Raw genomic sequence first — 19,807 nt, 5'->3', positions numbered from 1 at the left:
CCGTCATGCGTTAATGTTACCTACTTCTTTCTTTCTTATCATTTCCCTCATTTCATTCGTTCCATCTCCCTTCTTTACTAACTTCTTCCTTTCTTGCTTGCCTTCCCTTGCCTGCCATATTTCCTTTTCCTTCCTTCATACCTTCCCTCTTATGCATAGTTTACACTACAAGACTTTCCCCCAGATTTGACACAGGATTTCCAGTTGGGCTCAGTCTGTCTTTGTTGACTCTAGTCTGCAGTTGTTGTGCCAGACAGCAGCAAACTCTGTTACTGTAAGTGTATACTGGGTACAGATTTATAATCTGTTAGTGTGAACTGCCTCCAGATTTCTAGTCTTCAAGTGTAAACTGCCTCCCGACGCCAGTCAGAGCTACAAAGATGATATCAATGTTTGAATTTCAAAGTGAAAAGTCTTGTAGTGTATACTGCCTCGTCTGAGTCAGTTGTGTCGTGTATTTCAGTCCGTTTTTTCAGTCGTGATAAAATAAATCTTAATGAACCAGTCTTGTAGTGTAAACTCCCCAGTCTTTACATCATCTCTTAAGATTTCCAGTCTTCTAGTGTATCACAGGCATTATCCTCCTTCCTTCCTTCTTCTTTATTTCTTTATCCCTCCATCTCCCTTCTTTACTAACTTCTTTAATAGCTTTTTTCTTTCCCCTTATTTCCTTCCTCTCTTCCCTCCCTCTCTTTTGTCCTTATTCCTCAATCTACATTATTTCCCTTATGTTTTCCTGCCCCGGTCCCTCTCTCTCTTTAGTCACTCTTTCATTATCTCCCTCTCCTCCTCCCTCCCTCCCTCCCTCCCTCGCTCGCTCGGCCCCTCCCTCCGTTCGCTCGCTCTTCCCGATTTGTCCTTCAGCTCTGTCAGCACTCGCTCCATCCTGGTCTCAGGCAGTCCGCTCAGCTGTCCTCCTCCCTCCTAACTTTACACGGCCCCGGTGTGGACCGGACACGGCCCGTTCTGGACCAGTCATCACTTCAAATCTAATCGCCTCACACCAATCTCTCAGCGTTTTATAGCTTCCTCCCCCTATAGGGTACTATTTTTTTTAGGGTACTATTTTTTTTAGGGTACTATTTTTTTTAGGGTACTATTTTTTCTCCCTTTTTTCTTACCTGCCCTGGGTCTTTTTCCTTTTTTTTCTTCTTGTTCTTGCTTCAAAGAGAGAGGCAAGTCCTATGACCCTCCTCTCTCCTCCTCCTCTCCTCCCCCTCTCCTCCTCCTCTCTCTCTGCATCCTTAAACTCTCCATCGCTGATTCAGCTTCCTGGGAGCAGAGACTCTGCGCGCCTGCAGCGACCGCATGGGCCACCATCCCTCTCCGGATCACCATTCACTACGGTACGTGTTGTGCGTGTGGACGCCAGTGTGTGTGTATTAGTGTGTAGAATGAGTGTGTGCTTAGTCACTGTACGTATTTCTCTCTGTGTGTGTGTGTGTGTGTGTGTGTGTGTGTGTGTGTGTGTGTGTGTCTCTGTGGCCACCTGCACAGTGACAGTTGTTTCTTTAGTGGTTGTTTGGCAGACAGACAGACAGACAGACAGACAGACAGACAGACAGACAGAGAGAGAGGTGTGAAAGAGGATGGAGTTTGACTAGTGCTGTCTGATGTCTGTTCATCCATTTATCCTTTACACGGCTTGTTAGGCTGGCTTTACACGGTGAAACTTGCACGCAACTTTAGTTGCATGAAACTTAGGTGAAACCAAGTTGCAAATGAATTGCATGGTATAAATCCTTCTGCAACTCACTTGAAACTTCTGTGAAACTCAGCCGCAACAGTTGCAAAGCGCTCAACTTTGTGGAACTAGTTTCATGCAACAGCCAATCAAAATGCTGAGAACCAGTCAGCTGATCACATAGGCTCTGGCTGTCTGAATCAGTGCGCAGTCTCAGAAGACATTATGTCAATATCCATTTATAGTCATAGCGCCCCCTACTGGCAACACAGAAAGTGGTTTGTAACTCGGCCGGACATGGTCCCACGCGCACCAAAATCCACATGTTTGATGAGCATCCCAGCCTGAAGACATCTAGTTGACCATTTGGAGTTATCGGCAGAGCGCCCCCTACTGGCCACACAGGAAGTTGGAGTAACTCCATTGTAGATTGTCCAATCTGCTCCAAACTTGTCATGCATGATAAGTGTCCATGCCTCAAGCCATCTATGTGTCAATATCCATTTATAGTCATAGCGCCCCCTACTGGCAACACAGAAAGTGGTTTGTAACTTGGCCCTACATGCTCACACGTGCACCAAACTTCACATGTTTGATGAGCATCCCAGCCTGAAGACATCTAGATGACCATTTGGAGTTATAGGCAGAGCGCCCCCTACTGGCCACACAGGAAGTTGGAGTAACTTTATTGTAGATTGTCCAATCTGCTCCAAACGTGTCATGCATAAGTGTCCATGCCTGTAGACATCTATATGTCAATATCCATTTATAGTCATAGCGCCCCCTACTGGCAACACAGAAAGTGGTTTGTAACTCGCCCCTACATGCTCACACGCGCACCAAACTTCACATGTTTGATGACCATCCCAGCCGGAACACATCTACATGACAATTTGGAGTGATAGGCAGATCGCCCCCTACTGGCCAGACAGAAAGCGGTTTGTAACTCGGCCGTACATGGTCACACCCGCAACGAACTTCAGATGTTTGATGAGCATCCCAGAGCATTGAATGTATTCTGAATCTGATCCATGCGGAGCCAGGATCTACATGGGTTAAAAATAATAATAATAATAATATAACATGTTGTGAAGTATAGTGATCACATAACTGTTCAATGCTATGCTATATATGTTTTAATGATAATCAGTTATCTATATATGAAGCTACAATTTCATACTGTTGTCACAAGGTGGCAACAACGAGCTATTTATTTATTTATTTTCCTTGAATCAATCAATAAATTTGAGAAAAATAATAACAATGCACTCACCGGAGGCTCATTGGATCAAGCTCCTTGAAAAGAGTGTGAAACGATCCAATGGTATGTCTTTTAAGTAGCCAGTCCTTCACCCACATACGTTTAACTTTTTTTTCATGTTGTGTTTTTTCCTCCTCCTCCTCCAACATATCCATGAGTATTAATGCACTAATAGCTCTCTTCCTATTCTCGGGGCCCGGGACAGCCATATTTTATCTAACAAAGTAGCTAGCCAACCAGCCAGCCAGTGCCAGAAGAAAAACCGATACAACACCTCCGAGTCCGAATTGATATTTTCCAGCGAGAAAACGATATGAAATACGATACAAAGATGCAGAATGACAATTCTCACTTGAAAAAAGAAGAAAACCATACAATAGATGAAAAATGACCAATCTAGCTAGCTAGTTTTGCTGGAAGAAACTGCCAAGTTGCACGAGACTTGATTATTTTTTAATTGCTTTGTGTAACTGTGAAGTTGCATGGAAATTGGGTTGCATGCAACTTGCAACCTGCAACTAGTTGCGTGCAAGTTTCACAGTGTAAAGCCAGCCTTAGGATCGCCTGTAGAGTCTGTGAGCGCGTTGTAACTGCGGCTCGTGCAGCAGGAGCCTCCACACAGCCACACGGGAGGCAAAAGGTCAAAGGTTATCTGTGAGATATTAGCCTCGGAGGAGTCTTTTTTTAAACGGGGGCCAAAGCAGCTGTCAGCTCATGAATAGTCGCCAGCCAAATCATTGGGAATAAAAGAATGTGCCCTGGGTTAAAGAGAAGGACACCGTCTACTGTTTTTATATCTACTTGAACTTTACAGTCTGTACATTCTCCAATTAAGTTAATAAACTGTCAGCATTAGGATTATAAAATGTGACTCGTCAGTTGTAAAACAGACTATTCTTCATTTGTAGGTCTCGTGATCAATTCACACACGTTAGTTTCCTTCGTTATGTTTCACACATTACCGGCGGTCGCTTGACATCTGTATCATTTCAAAATCTGCTTTACTGATTTGTATATGCAAATATTTCAGCCTAGTCACACTCTCCTCTACAACACCGCAGAATTCGTTGACCAAATACATCGTTTTTATTACATTTTGAGCGTACATTTTTTTCATGAACACGTTAAGGTTGCTTTCACATCAAACGTCCTATTTGGCTGCAGAACACAATTGTATGGTTTAGACGGGACCCATTATACGGGTGTGTTATATTGAACCAATGGCATCGTGTCCAGTGTTCAGCACTATCTATAGACAGGACACACACATGTCTCCAGACAGACAGAGACAGAGAGAGAGACAGAGAGAGAGAGAGAGAGAGAGAGAGAGAGAGACGGAGGTTTAAAGTAGGAGCAGCAAGGTTCTAAAAGTGTCCATGCATATGCTGCTCCCATATCTCTCTCTCTCTCTCTCTCTCTCTCTCTCTTTCCTCTCCCTCTCTCTCTCTCTCTCTCTCTCTCTCTCTCGGGCTAATTTTACCCGGTTAGCAGATACCGGGGAGATCAGGGCAGTCAGCTGTCTGTCAAGCGTCAGGAGAACCTGACAGGCTTCACGGTGAACTGCTGGCGCGGGCGCGGTGTCGAGTGTCCCGGGCCTGGGCCGGACCAGGGGGGGGGGGGGGGACAGACATCCTGCACGGACGTAGCGGTTATAGCAGAACACGCAGCTGTTTTTTGAAGGGAATCTATCTGTCCAGCAAAGCCATCTCCATCTGGCTGTGAAACCTGGGCTAACATGGTGTTATACAGTAGTGTTGAACATGCATGGACTAGTAGTGTGAATGCGGTAGGCTACAAAAAACGGAACAGGGGAGGAGGAGGGTGGGTGTGGGGGGGGGATTTGTTTCCTTATCTGTTTCCGACTGCTTTATTGGGATGAGAAATGCCTTTGCACCCTACTGTACGGAATGGATTAGAGAAGTCCTGATGCCAGATGTTGGCACATTCCACCGGCTTCCTGCGCCGCTGTGCCTCACAGTGCAGTGCGGGGTGCGTCTTACACACTGCCCTTATCTCACAATCTACAGCAGTTGGCTATTCCTCCCTGGAGAATTCTAATTCCCTGCCTGGAATACGTGTGATGCGGATAGGCAGCTTAATTCTTTGTAATGTGTCTATGTCTAGTGCCGTGTGTGTGTGTGTGTGTGTGTGTGTGTGTGTGTGTGTGTGTGTGTGTGTGCGTGCGTGTGTGTGTGTGTGTGTGTGTGTGTACGCAAAGCCCACTCGTTTACCAGCCAGGCCCGGTGATTTACACAAACCTCCGTTCCATCGCTGGGAGAGAAAAGGGGGAGGAAGAGAGAGAGGAGAGGATAGGAGAGGAGAGGAGAGGAGAGAAAAGGGGGAGGAAGAGAGAGAGAAAAGGGGGAGGAAGAGAGAGAGGAAGAGAGAGAGGAGAGGAGAGGAGAGAGAGAGGAGAGGAGAGAGGAGGAGAGGAGGGGAGAGGAGAGGAGAGGAGAGAGAGAGGAGAGGAGGAGAGGAGAGGAGAGGAGAGGAGAGAGAGAGGAGAGGAGAGGAGAGGAGAGGAGAGGAGAGGAGAGGAGAGGAGAGGAGAGGAGAGGAGAGGAGAGGACGAGTGTGATTTATGGAAGAGACTTTTAGTTTAATTACTGGGCGGGCAGGGCTGATGTGCGTGGCGGCCGTAGCACAGGTTCCGCGGTGGTGGGAACACACTAAAGGGCTATCAGGGCGGCTAGAGAGGATGACATATATGCACACAGACTGTATATACGGATGCAGTTGATGCACTCGCGGGGCAATTTGTTGTGTGTTCCAAGCGCAGTCATCGCGCAAGGACGAGGAGCGGAGTGGCACTCTGTAGCGTGGAGAAGCAATATGGCGGTGTGCAGCGAGAGCGAAACAAACTCAAGGCGCGTTGACGCACACGTCAAATAATCACTAAATATCTGCCTTGTTCGCCATACTAGAAAAAAATAACTTTTAGTCTTTTTCATGCTGCCTTATTGACAACAAATATAACGGCCTTGCAGAGACTTATGGTGTCAACTGAGGATGGGACGATATATCAAAATTCAATATATCGCAATACATAAATGTGAGAATACGTTATTGTGAGGGAGGAAAAATGAAGCGTGATATTAGCTCCGTTTGATTCTGCTGTAGCAATCACAATATTGGATGCTTGCCCGTCACAATTTCACAAGCTCTCCATCCAAATCATATTATTGTCACTTTGACATTTTTAAATTGTTGTTGACATTCTCGAGAGCCGATGCCATTTAAGATTTATGGCTCCGGAAATAATGATGCAGATTCACACTTTGTTGTCATATCACTTTTATTTATGACATCGTGGTTATTATGGAATCATGAACCCCCGTATTTCATATCAAATTATTATGGAGAGATAAGCATATTGCCCCACCATTAGCCAACATCTGTAATAAAAATTTGTTGTTGTTGCAATTGCATTCAAGGTGAAAGGTCGATGACTATTAGAAGACAAAAGAACAACTTCCTGCTATACAGTAGTGTTCTCGCTTGGCACCTCCTCCCAAAGCTGCACGCAGCAGTGCATGCTGGGCCGTCGCCCTCTCACAGCTGCACTCCGAGGTTAGGAGTTTCACCTCTCTCTCGAATCTCACCTCTCTCTGCCTCTCCTTCCTGTTTTGTCCGTGCTATTTCTGGCCCTATATCATATCATTTCTGCTCTCTCATTAGCCTATATCCCCCTATATCATTTCTGCTCTCTCATTAGCCTATATCCCCCTATATCATTTCTGCTCTCTCATTAGCCTATACCCTCTATATCATTTCTGCTCTCTCATTAGCCTATTTCCTCTATATCATTTCTGCTCTCTCATTAGCCTATATCCCCCTATATCATTTCTGCTCTCTCATTAGCCTATATCCCCCTATATCATTTCTGCTCTCTCATTAGCCTATATCCCCCTATATCATTTCTGCTCTCTCATTAGCCTATATCCTCTATATCATTTCTGCTCTCTCATTAGCCTATATCCTCTATATCATTTCTGCTCTCACATTAGCCTATATCCTCTATATCATTTCTGCTCTCTCATTAGCCTATTTCCTCTATATCATTTCTGCTCTCTCATTAGCCTATATCTCTATATAATTTCTGCTCTCTCATTAGCCTATACCCTCTATATCATTTCTGCTCTCTCATTAGCCTATACCCTCTATATCATTTCTGCTCTCTCATTAGTCTATACCCTCTATATCATTTCTGCTCTCTCATTAGTCTATACCCTCTATATCATTTCTGCTCTCTCATTAGTCTATACCCTCTATATCATTTCTGCTCTCTCATTAGCCTATACCCTCTATATCATTTCTGCTCTCTCATTAGCCTATATCCCCCTATATCATTTCTGCTCTCTCATTAGTCTATATCCTCTATATCATTTCTGCTCTCTCATTAGCCTATATCCTCTATATCATTTCTGCTCTCTCATTAGCCTATATCCCCCTATATCATTTCTGCTCTCTCATTAGCCTATATCCTCTATATAATTTCTGCTCTCTCATTAGCCTATACCCTCTATATAATTTCTGCTCTCTCATTAGCCTATTTCCTCTATATCATTTCTGCTCTCTCATTAGCCTATTTCCTCTATATAATTTCTGCTCTCACATTAGCCTATACCCTCTATATAATTTCTGCTCTCTCATTAGCCTATATCCTCTATATCATTTCTGCCCTCACATTAGCCTATATCCCCCTATATCATTTCTGCTCTCTCATTAGCCTATATCCCCCTATATCATTTCTGCTCTCTCATTAGCCTATACCCTCTATATAATTTCTGCTCTCTCATTAGCCTATATCCTCTATATTATTTCTGCTCTCTCATTAGCCTATATCCGCCTATATCATTCCTGCTCTCTCATTAGCCTATATCCTCTATATTATTTCTGCTCTCTCATTAGCCTATATCCCCCTATATCATTTCTGCTCTCTCATTAGCCTATATCCTCTATATTAGTTCTGCTCTCTCATTAGGCTATATCCCCCTATATCATTTCTGCTATCTCATTAGCCTATATCCTCTATATCATTTCTGCTCTCTCATTAGCCTATATCCTCTATATCATTTCTGCTCTCTCATTAGCCTATATCCCCCTATATCATTTCTGCTCTCTCATTAGTCTATATCCTCTATCATTTCTGCTCTCTCATTAGCCTATTTCTTCTATATCATTTCTGCTCTCTCATTAGCCTATTTCCTCTATATCATTTCTGCTCTCACATTAGCCTATACCCTCTATATAATTTCTGCTCTCTCATTAGCCTATATCCTCTATATAATTTCTGCTCTCTCATTAGCCTATATCCCCCTATATCATTTCTGCTCTCTCATTAGCCTATATCCCCTATATCATTTCTGCTATCTCATTAGCCTATATCCTCTATCATTTCTGCTCTCACATTAGCCTATATCCCCCTATATCATTTCTGCTCTCTCATTAGCCTATATCATTTCTGCTCTCTCGTTAGCCTATATCATTTCTGCTCTCTCGTTAGCCTATATCATTTCTGCTCTCTCGTTAGCCTATATAATTTCTGCTCTCTCGTTAGCCTATATCATTTCTGCTCTCTCGTTAGAGTATATCATTTCTGCTCTCTCGTTAGCCTATATCATTTCTGCTCTCTCGTTAGCCTATATCATTTCTGCTCTCTCGTTAGAGTATATCATTTCTGCTCTCTCGTTAGCCTATATCATTTCTGCTCTCTCGTTAGAGTATATCATTTCTGCTCTCTCGTTAGCCTATATAATTTCTGCTCTCTCATTAGCCTATATCATTTCTGCTCTCTCGTTAGCCTATATCATTTCTGCTCTCTCGTTAGAGTATATCATTTCTGCTCTCTCGTTAGCCTATATCATTTCTGCTCTCTCGTTAGCCTATATCATTTCTGCTCTCTCGTTAGAGTATATCATTTCTGCTCTCTCGTTAGCCTATATCATTTCTGCTCTCTCGTTAGAGTATATCATTTCTGCTCTCTCGTTAGCCTATATAATTTCTGCTCTCTCATTAGCCTATATCATTTCTGCTCTCTCATTAGCCTATATCTTCTATATTAGCGCTAACACATATTTGATGGGGCCCTATTGGACTATAAGGGAAAATTGGAATGGAGTAGAGGATGTTCGTCCGTAATTCAAACACAAACACGCACGCACGCTGTCGCACACACACAGTCGCACACACACACACACACACACACACAGTAGCACACACACTGTCGCATGCTCCTAATAAGCCTTATATGCTTCCTCTTGCTCCGCCATAGGTTTGCTTAACGCCGCGCTCCGAGCCTTCATTAGACGCCTGACGCTAGCAATGGTTCAATTCATTAAAAGCCAGAGTCAGCCTTTGTGAATTTGCCTATAAATTGGTATTGATCTCTGAGGGGACTGGAGGGAGGGGGGGGAGGCGAGGGGAGACAGTGGGGGAGGAGGTGTGTGTGTGTGTGTGTGTGTGTAAGGGGGGGTGAATGCTGGATCAGGGACTGAGGCTAATGGGAGGGGGCAGGGGGTCTCAGGTGAATGGGGTTCACTCAACCAACAAGGGCAATTGAAGGCTCTCTCTCTCTCTCTCTCACTCACACACACACACACACAGATACACACATACAGTACACACAGACGTGCACTGACATGCACATACACTCGCAGGCAGATTGACAGACAATGGACATACACACACTAGGGGGCGATATATTGATATTATATCGATATCCTGATATGAGACTAGAAATCTTCTTAGATTTTGGATACCGGAATATCGTGATATGTTGCCTTTCCCTGGTTTTAAAGGCTGCAGTAAAGTGATGTGATCTGAACTTACCAGACTTTTCTAGCTGTTCTGTTATTTTCCTTTACACACTTAAGTCATTGTATCCACACGCTACTGATGATTATTTATCAAAAATCTCATTGGGTAAATATTTTGTGAAAGCACCAAGTTACAACTGAACATTTAGCCCACTTCATAGAAAATACAGAGATATATAGGCTAGCATCGGCATCCAGCCCTAAAAATAGCGAGATCTGATTTTTGGTCCATATCGCCCAGCCGCACGCGCGCGCAAGCGCACACACACACACACACACACACACACACACACACACACACACACACACGGAATCATAGACTGACATTCCTTTAGACTGTCAAACCTGCCTGTGCTCCACGCCACATATGCCATTCAATCTCATCATCATCACTGTCTGCTCTGCATGGGGCCATGCACTGCTACTGTAGAGAGAGAGAGAGAGGGAGAGAGAGAGAGAGAGAGAGAGAGAGAGGGAGAGAGGGAGAGAGAGAGAGAGAGAGAGAGAGAGAGAGAGAGAGAGGGAGGGAGAGAGAGAGAGAGAGAGGGGCGAGAGCGTGCCTGCAAGTGTGTGAGCGGAGCAGAGAGAGAGAGGAGGAAAAAAGAGAGAGAGGCAGGGCGAGCACGTGCACATGCTATAGAGGGGAGCAGGCAGTCAAGTGGAGACTGCATAGCCCCACACACTGTGGGACAGTGTGAGAGGAGAGAGGGGGAGATGGAGAGAGAGAGATAGAGACAGATGGAGAGAGAGAGAGAGAGAGAGAGAGAGAGAGAGGAGAGAGAGAGAAATTGCTCTCGGTGGCGGACGACCAGTGGGACGGACGAGGCTGCATTGGACTAAAAGTTTTCTGGTGTGTGTGTGTGTGTGTATGAGAGAGAGAGAGAGAGAGAAAAAGAGAGAGAATGAAGCAGAGGCAGTGAGAGCGAATCAGAGGTGAGGATGCTGGAGTGTGTGTCTGAGTGTGTGGCTGAGTGTGTGTGTTGGAGAGAGAGAGAGACTGCAGAGGCAGCACCTGGGACACGCCGGGCTGAGAGAGAGAGAGAGAGAGAGAGAGAGAGAGAGAGAGAGAGAGAGAGAGAGAGAGAGGAGGGATGCACTTCTTTCTATAGTCTCCTTTCTTCTCTGCTTCCTTCTTTATTGCTCTGCCTCCTCTTTGGTGCATCGGCCCCCCCGTGAGGTGGGGTGGGGGGGTGAACTGGGGGGGGGGGGGTGATTTCTGTCCAACATCTGTAGGTAAGTGCAACATCTCTCTCATTCTCCATGTCCTTTCCTCCCCTCTCTCTCTCTCTCTCTCTCTCTCTCGTCTGTTTCCCTCTCTGTCTCTCTATCTCTCGCTCGCTCTCTGCCGTTCGCTGCAGCCTCAGTGAGTGTGACACTCAAGGTGAATGGCGTGTCTGTGTGAGGAAGGCTTCATAATGTACAGTACAGAGTGTGATGATGTCAAAGCAGGAGGAGAGGAGCATGGAGTTACGCTGTAGGCTTTGCTTAGACATTTTTTGATTAATTTGATCCTTCAGTAAAAAAAACGTGAATTATGACTTTTTTTTAAAGGCCATGTGTCCGGGCGGGCGGGGGCCGGGGGGGAAGACATGTCTATAGGGTCACTGACTTAAATTATTCCATGTTCAGTTCAGGTCTGAGGTGGCTCTTCCTGGTCATGTGACGCGCTTTTCCACTTTCGGATTTTAGATTTGCCGTTTTTTTTATTGTATATTTTTTGATTGTTTTCTTCCGCTCAAGCTGTGGTACAGGAAGGACTGCATGACGTGATGTGTTTGGGCAGGAATATCATCGACATCATAATGGACGTCGTCACGCCTGTCGTCAGCAAGGGGTGCGGGCAAAGTGCATAATATAATAATGATAATAAGAATTAATTTGATTTATAAAGTGCTTTTCAATGACCCAAAGAATATGAATTATGAGCTCATGTACTATAGGGCTCGTCATTACGCTATATCTATAAATAAGATTATTCTACACTGTGTACTGTGTGTGTGTGTGTGTGTGTGTGTGTGTGTGTGTGTGTGTGTGTGTGTGTGTGTGTGTGTGTGTGTGTGTGTGTGTGTGTGTGTGTGGGGTTTGGGTGTGCGTTGCATTTCTATCTTAGTCACTGATGTCCGGAGGGACCCTGAAGGTGGCCGCATGGGGATTGGAGGAGGGGGTGGGGTGGGGTGGGGTGGGGGTATCCTGATTCAACATTTTTTCCCCCTGGTTGAGCAGGTTGGGGGGGCGGAGCTACTGTATGGGTGGAGAGAGGGGGGGTGGGGTGGGCGAGCGAGGGCCTGATGAAGGTGGAGTGATGGGTGGAGAGAGAGAGAGATGGGCGGCGGGGGGGGGGGGGGGGGGGGGAGGGCCTGATGCGCCACCAAGGACAGTGGCCGGCTTGGGGGACATACTTCTTTATATGCCCATATGAACAAGAGCAACTATGGAATGTAAAGAAGTATGTATCCCAGGTTGGGAAAAAATACAGCGCATCTGGAAGAGACACACACTCGCACACATCTGGAAGAAACACACACACATCTAGAGGAAACACACACTCGCACACATCTGGATGAAACACACATCACTCAGACACACATTTGAAGAGTGTCACACAGGAGTAACATGCATGCCATCATCAAGCAGCGACCGTCCGAGACACTGGAAACTGAATCTATTCTCCTGGGAGTCGTGGAAGAATCTACTTTTGTACTTGTTTTAACAACACAATGTGCCCATCGTGTTCTGTGTGTATGTGTGCGTTATATGCATATATGTACAGCGTATGCGTGTGTGTGTGTGTGTGTGTGCGTGTGTGTGTGTGTGTGCGCATGCATGTGCGTGTGTGTGTGTGTGTGTAGGTGGTTCTCCGCCCTGTTGTGGCCCAGTTGAGGCCGGGCGGCGTGGTGCTGCAGGGAGGGAGAAGCCTATAGAAAACTGTAGATGCAGCTGCAACTCCAGTCAGCACTTTCCGCTCGAACCGCAATAGATTTTTCGGATATCTCTTTCAGTCTATTCTCCCGAGTTTATTTGCGGAAAAAAAGCAGACATATCGTCTATATTCTGATGCCAATGAATTCCAAAAAAAAAATAACCTCACGCTCTCTTTTAAATGATCATTTATTTTGCCATTTATCAGGTGTTTGGAGTTGGGTTGGTTGGTGTGAATTATGCTGTACTACAGAAGATGCACACGTACAGTACGCACACGCAGACACACAGCAGGTTCCAGTAAATGCTGCTGCAGTTTAAATGCTTTGCTAATGGATGGCACGGTCCGAGAGGATGCTGGTCAGAAAGAGGAAGGAGCCGAGACCCGGCCCGGTTAGACTCTCCGACAGATTACCGAGAGCTCTGACGCCTGTCTGTGCAGCCGCGCTGTCTGGCTCTGGAATCGACTCGTTGGGCCTGGTCGTGATCGTGGCGGTCATTTGGTGTAGACTGTGGTTGACCAACTGAATCCATTCTATTGGGGCCTTTGTGGATATAGTTTACAGTAAATATATATATATATATATATATATATATATATATATATATATATATATATATATATAAAATTTATTTATATTTTTATTTTTTATTTTTGTGGAGGTAATTTTGACCACTTATTACGCGCTTATTGGCTTTTGCTCGGTGCAGCGACGAGGTGTAGACGCTATACGTCTTATGGCATTTATGAGATGGCAGTGACAGGGGAGAATGTGCGGCGAGGGGGAGAGGAGATGACTTACGACGGCCAGTCAAAGGCAGCGCGTCGGGGGCAGCAGGATATGTGCCTCGCTGCTGAGCCAGCACAAAACATCTGTGTAACCTTTCTCTCTCTCTCCACAGATCCTCTCCTGTAAGAGTTTAGCTCCTTGATTAGCCGCGCCGCGCGGTGTGTGTGTGTGCGTGCGTAGCAGAGCGGTTGAGTTATGTGGGTGTGGTTTGGGGGAGAGAGCGTAGCGAGGTAGAACAATTGTGTCAGGGTTTAGTGTACATTTTTTGGCCTACTTTGTATATAAATACTGTATGTGGCCTAGTTAAGAGGTTTTTATACCTGTCCCTGTTTTGGGGCGGCTATTTGGGCCATTTTCTGCGTGGTGATCTGGCCACGATGATCAGGTGTTCCACCCCTGGAGCTTAAGAGCTGTTAAGGGTGAGAGCAGAATTACACTCCCTGCCAATCTGGATAGGAAAGCCGGGAAAAAAAAACACACAACACTTTGTGACAGAGGATAATCACCGGACACAACTGCTTTGTGGCAAAAAAAAACTAGCGGCAGATTACAATGGGCGCGCGGGTCAGACAGTGTGTTTGCGAGCTAATTAACCATCAATATGAAAGACAGTTTTACATCCTAACAGCCGCCGATGAGGAGGCCATTGAGATAAACTGGGTCCAAAATGCACGAAACGTCCACTTGGGGATCATAGTCATAAAATAGCCTCAAACATAAAGCGGATGTGTGTGCGTGTGTGTGTGTGTGTGTGTGTGTGTGTGTGTGTGTGTGTGTGTCCGCGCGCGCACGCGCGTGTGTGTGTGTGTGTGTGTGCGGTGTGTGTGTGTGCGTGTGTGTGTGTGTGTGTGTGTCTGTGTTTTTATGTTAGGGGGATTTATTGCAGTGATTTGTAAGAACCGGAGGGAAAGGTCGTTGTACTGTGGGAGAATTCAAAGATGGAAGGTACAGTACTGAGGGGGAGAGAGAGAGAGAGAGAGAGAGAGCGGTAGAGAGACACTCACGCACACAGAGTGACAAAAGGGGAAGCGAGAGCGAGCAGCAGCAGACGTGTAGACTGTAGTCGCGGGATCGGAGCGGAGGGAGTTGTGGTGGCGAGCGTGTGTGAGATGAGGCGAGAGAGGGAGGGCGAGAGAGATAGGGAAAGAGGGAGAGAGGGAGAGAGAGAGAGAGGGAGTGGATTGATGATGGTGTTCAGCGCTGGTGGAGGGGTGGATGGGTGGATGGGTGGATGGGTGGATGGGTGGGGGTATTGTTCTGTCACTTTGCCTGTGTCAGCAGGTGGAAGCTCTCATCAGGACATTAAAAATGCAACAATGCTGACTGCGGCACCGTGCTGAGACAGCCAAAGCCGGACGACCGGGGGGTGGTGGGCCCCCACTAGAACTAAACCCACTCCATCCATCCATCCATCCATCCAGAACCCCCAGAACCTCCAGCCCCCCTCTGGGCTGCCCTGACCCGCCCTCTCCCCTCTCCCTCTCCCCCACCCTGCTCTCCCTCCCTCTGGCTGGATGATGGGTGGTGGACCGGTCGGCCGGTCGTCCATAAAGCTGGCTGACTTACTGGACGGCTGCCTGGCTGGTTGACTGGTCCCCCATCTGGGAGTCCACACCGGGGCAAAAGGCACCGCTATAATCCACGGGCCCGGGGAGGGATTAACACCCGTTACATACAGATCAGTGGTGGGGAACCACCCCAAAACATCTGGCTCTGCAGGTGGAATTTGATGTCAAATCTACAGTAAAACTGATATATTATATTTATATACATTTTTTATAAATGACAATTTTTCTACTTTAGCGTAAGAGTGATCCAACCCACATGCAGTCCGTGAAAGCTTTTACATGTGCTGTTTCTAAACGTCCGGTGTCAGGTGGGTCTTTCCCGGGGAAAAAAAATCCTCTAGTGTACAGGAAGTGATGCGTCTTATGTTTCCAGCAGCAGCAGCGACTGCGGTTTGCCAGTAATACCCCAGAAGAAGAAGAGCCGGGGTGGTGGTTAGAAACGAGCAGCGATAGCCAAGGCCCCATGGCTGAGCAAGGTAGAGAAAAGAGCGCCACCTACAGCGACTCAAACTGCGTCGACTGAAAATCCAAGGAGCGGGCCGCACACTGTTTTGACTGACGTCACAGATGACCGAAACCACAGCGGTGAGCGCTGCTGAGTAACAAAGATACCATCTCAATTAAAGAAAATAAATATATGAAGTAACTTGTGGATTACCAATTTAAATTCATTCATATTTTACTCCGGTATTTGTTTGTCGTTTTTAGAGCGCGTGAAGTTCAAGGGTGGTTAAAATGTGGGCGAGCGAGTGCAGCACCAGGTGAGCGAGTGCAGCAGCAGGCTTTTGCAGCGGTGTGTTTAACGATAATAGAAAAAGATGCAAAGCGCGCAAAGTGTCCGTGTAAATAGATTGCGACGGTAATTTAAAGATGGCTGCTTATTCACCCAGGTCACCCAAAACCCGGAAACCCAGGCTTTTAGTAGAGGCTGACAGCTGCTGGCACGGTCCTGGTTATGTGTGCTCACAAAACATAAAAGTATGTGAATATACTGTATAAGCGTGTGTGTGTGTGTGTGTGCGTATGCGTATATGTGTGTGTGTGTAGAGAGAGAGCGATGGTGTGGGCCGGATAGTAAAGCCTATAGTATTTTATACCAAGTGTCAGAGTTTATTGCAAAGCTTTTTTTCTTTTAATCATGTCTGTAGTAAGTGTGCTTCTGCTTCGGCAGCAAATCCACAGCATATAATAGAGGCTAAAGAGTAATGGAAGTTGAAACAGATGCGGGGGTAATGTATGTGCCCGATACAAGGACACAAGACACAGACTATTATAGCTGCACCCCCTCCTATGTTTATGTCTCTAAAGTGAATCTCTGGGGAGGAAGTACATCTGAAGCCACAAAGTCATCCCTCAAACAATAGGCACACAAAAACACACACACACACACACACACACACACACAAACACACACACACACACACACACACACACCTATGCGTGCTGTGCACCCAGGCTGGTGGGATGTAAATTAACACACATACACACACACACACACACACACACACACGCACACACACACACACTCACACACACACAAACACCGGTGGCGAGTCGCATTAGAATATAGTATGCTATTGACATCAGCAGCAGCAGCCAGAGTATTGATTTAGCTTGTTAGCTACCGCTAGTGTGCCGACCCCCTCCCCCGCGCAATATGTACACATTACATGAGCTTAATGTGTCCATGGTGAGAGTATTGGTAGCTCATTGATTGGTCCCTCTCAGTGTAGAAGCAGCCTTTCTATTTGTCGTGTCCCTATTGATGAGATCAACCGACAGGAAATGGAGACATTTAATTTGGAAGAGCGCTCGCTCGCTCACTCGTTTGTAGTCAGTATTCAAATTGACACCGGGCATATTACGCTACATTAGCTATAATGCATGCTGTACAGTGGATAGGCCTTTGGATTTGTGGCAGACAAATTAATCACGAGGAGAGAGAGAGAGAGAGAGAGAGAGAGAGACAGATGACAACAGATGAAAGGAAATAGATAGAGGCTCCCGATAATAAACGACTTTGTAGACCTAATGAATTACTCATAATTACGAGCCTTAAAAGTCAATTAGTTAATTGGCCGGTGCGTTACAGAGGCTTTTTAATGGGAGAATGATGGTGCGCGGCCGCGTTCCAACGGGAATGTGAGAATCGATTAAGAAAACACACGACGAGCGTAATCACAAAACCAAATTGGGGATTTATCATTTAGTGATTAGGATGATTAGCATGCGTTCGCGCTGAGCGGGGTCCCACTCTGAGAGCCACACACCCCCGGCCCGCACACACACACACACACGCACGCAGGCACACACACACACATGCACACACACGCACACGCACGCACACACACACACACACACACACACACACACACACGCACACAGCGCCTCCAAAAAGCCGATCGGTCCGACGCTGGAACAGGGATCAATGCTGAGGTAATTTGTTTCAATCAATTAAACAGACATCTGCTTGAATTAGACTCCAATAGACTGCAATGGGCCCATCCCCTTCCCATCCGTCTGTGCGTGTGTGTGTGCGCGTGTGTGTGTGCGCGCGCGCGCGTGTGTGCGTGTGTGTGCATGCGTGTGTGTCTGTGTATGTGTGCGTGTGTGTGTGGCGAGAGATTTGTCCTCTCCGTGGTCACAAATCCACAAACAAACGGCAGAAGGTGAAACAGAACTGTACGTTCCCGTAACATAATTGATTGTAACAGTTGTAACGAGCCCAGCTGGATGTGTAAATTATGATGTCACCGTGCAATTTATCCCCCCTCACTCCTCCTGATTTAATTCCCCCCCAAAACATGTTCAGGTCAAAAGGAGAGAAGGGGGAGGGGACGTAGCGTCGCCATCCGGTTATCTCCAAATTCAGTGCGCCATTTTCTTTTTTCTCCCCCCCCCGTTTCACAAATAGATTTAGTGGGTACCCAAAAATACGCAGTAAAAGTTCCAGGTACGTTGGACCAGCGAAATATGTAATAAGACGTATTATTACTATAAACATTTTCTTCCTTGAGAAAAATATCATTTTTTGAGATATGAGGTTTCCGGCGGACAGCGATGATAGTTGCAGACACACAAAACAAAAACACACATCTGGAAGGAGAGAGACGCCACGGGCGACTTGAGCTGAGCGCCATGTTTATTGTTTAGAGCCGAGGGAGAACAAATGGGTGTAAAAGACAGTTGTATTAGCCTGCGTCTAATTTAATGCCCCCCCCCCCCCCCCCCCGTCGTCGGTGTTCTGTGTGCATCACAGCGATGTTGCTGACACGGGCGCCTGTCCATTACCGACTGTACCATATGAGGAGAGAGAGGGGGGGGGGGGAACACGCAGGATAATTGTTATGCAGTGAAGCTGTGAAGCAGATTGAAGTAATTAAAGGAACAAGGGCACTGTGGTGGCGGGCCGCATCCCCCCCCACCCACCAACACCCCCCAGCGTCTGCGCTACACTCTTAGAAGAAGTGGTTCTATATGGAATATTTAAGGGTTCTATAGCTTGGTACGTATTTGGAACCCTCAATGGTTCTATGTGTGTGTAGAACCATTTCATATGGTTCATTTAAAAGAACCACTTGGGGTTCTATATATATCCATTTTGGGGATTTTGGAACCACTTTTTAAACATGATAGAACCATTTTGGGGTTCTATATAGAACCACTTTTTAAACATTGTAGAACCCTTTAATGTTCTATATATAATTTCTTTTTAAATAGAAGCCTTTGGGGTTCTATATAGACCCACTTTTTAAAAATAGAACCCTTTGGGGTTCTATATAGACCCACTTTTTAAAAATAGAACCCTTTGGGGTTCTATATAGAACCCTTTGGGGTCCACCAATCAGTCGACACCTTAAAGGAACACTCTGCCCATTTTCAACCAGCTTTGTATCATTAGAACATCAGTAGTGTATCAGAAAACTGTAAACTGTTTTGAAGTCTGTCATTTAATTGGACGGTTATTGAGTGTTAAAGTGTGGACCAGTGACATCACTGGTCCACACTAACTCAAATTAATAACTCATTAAGTCAAATCAACTCTCAATAACTGTCAAACTAGATGAATGATGAATAGTTTGACAGTTATTGAGAGTTGATTTGAGTTAATGAGTTATTAATCTGAGTTAGTGTGGACCAGTGATGTCACTGGTCCACACTTTAACACTCAATAACTGTCAAATTAAATGACAGACTTAAAAACCGGTTACAGTTTTCTGATATACTACTGATGTTCTAATGATACAAAACTGGTTGAAAATCGGCGGAGTGTTCCTTTAAGAAGAAGGGTTTTTGTTGTCTTACAGAAATGATATAGAACCTTTTTAGACATGGGGTTCTTTGGCAAATTATATAGAACGTTACGTTTTATATAGAACCCTAATGCACCTTATTTTCTAAGAGTGCTGTTTCTCCCTGTTTGCTGGAGATCACACACACACACACACACACACACACACACACACACACACACACACACACACACACACACACACACACTGACACCCTCGTAATTACCGCCCGGGGTTTAACAGTGGTCCTAATACTCTAATTACACTCTGTGTCTGTTTATAAGGTCATAACATTTACACATTTATGACGCAGTAATTGTCAGTTGACCAAAAAAATGATTTAAAAAAAAGCATTTCCTCCGGGTCTAATTGTTTCTTCTGATGACGTCGACACATATTCGGGGCCACGCGGCCACTCGCCACCAACACAACGCTCTGATTGAATTAATTAAGAGTCATATCATGTGACAGGAA

This window comes from Poromitra crassiceps (assembly GCF_964638095.1).
Source record: "Poromitra crassiceps genome assembly, chromosome: 20".
Lineage (NCBI taxonomy): Eukaryota > Metazoa > Chordata > Actinopteri > Beryciformes > Melamphaidae > Poromitra > Poromitra crassiceps.
Note: the sequence above shows the minus strand (reverse complement) of the source record.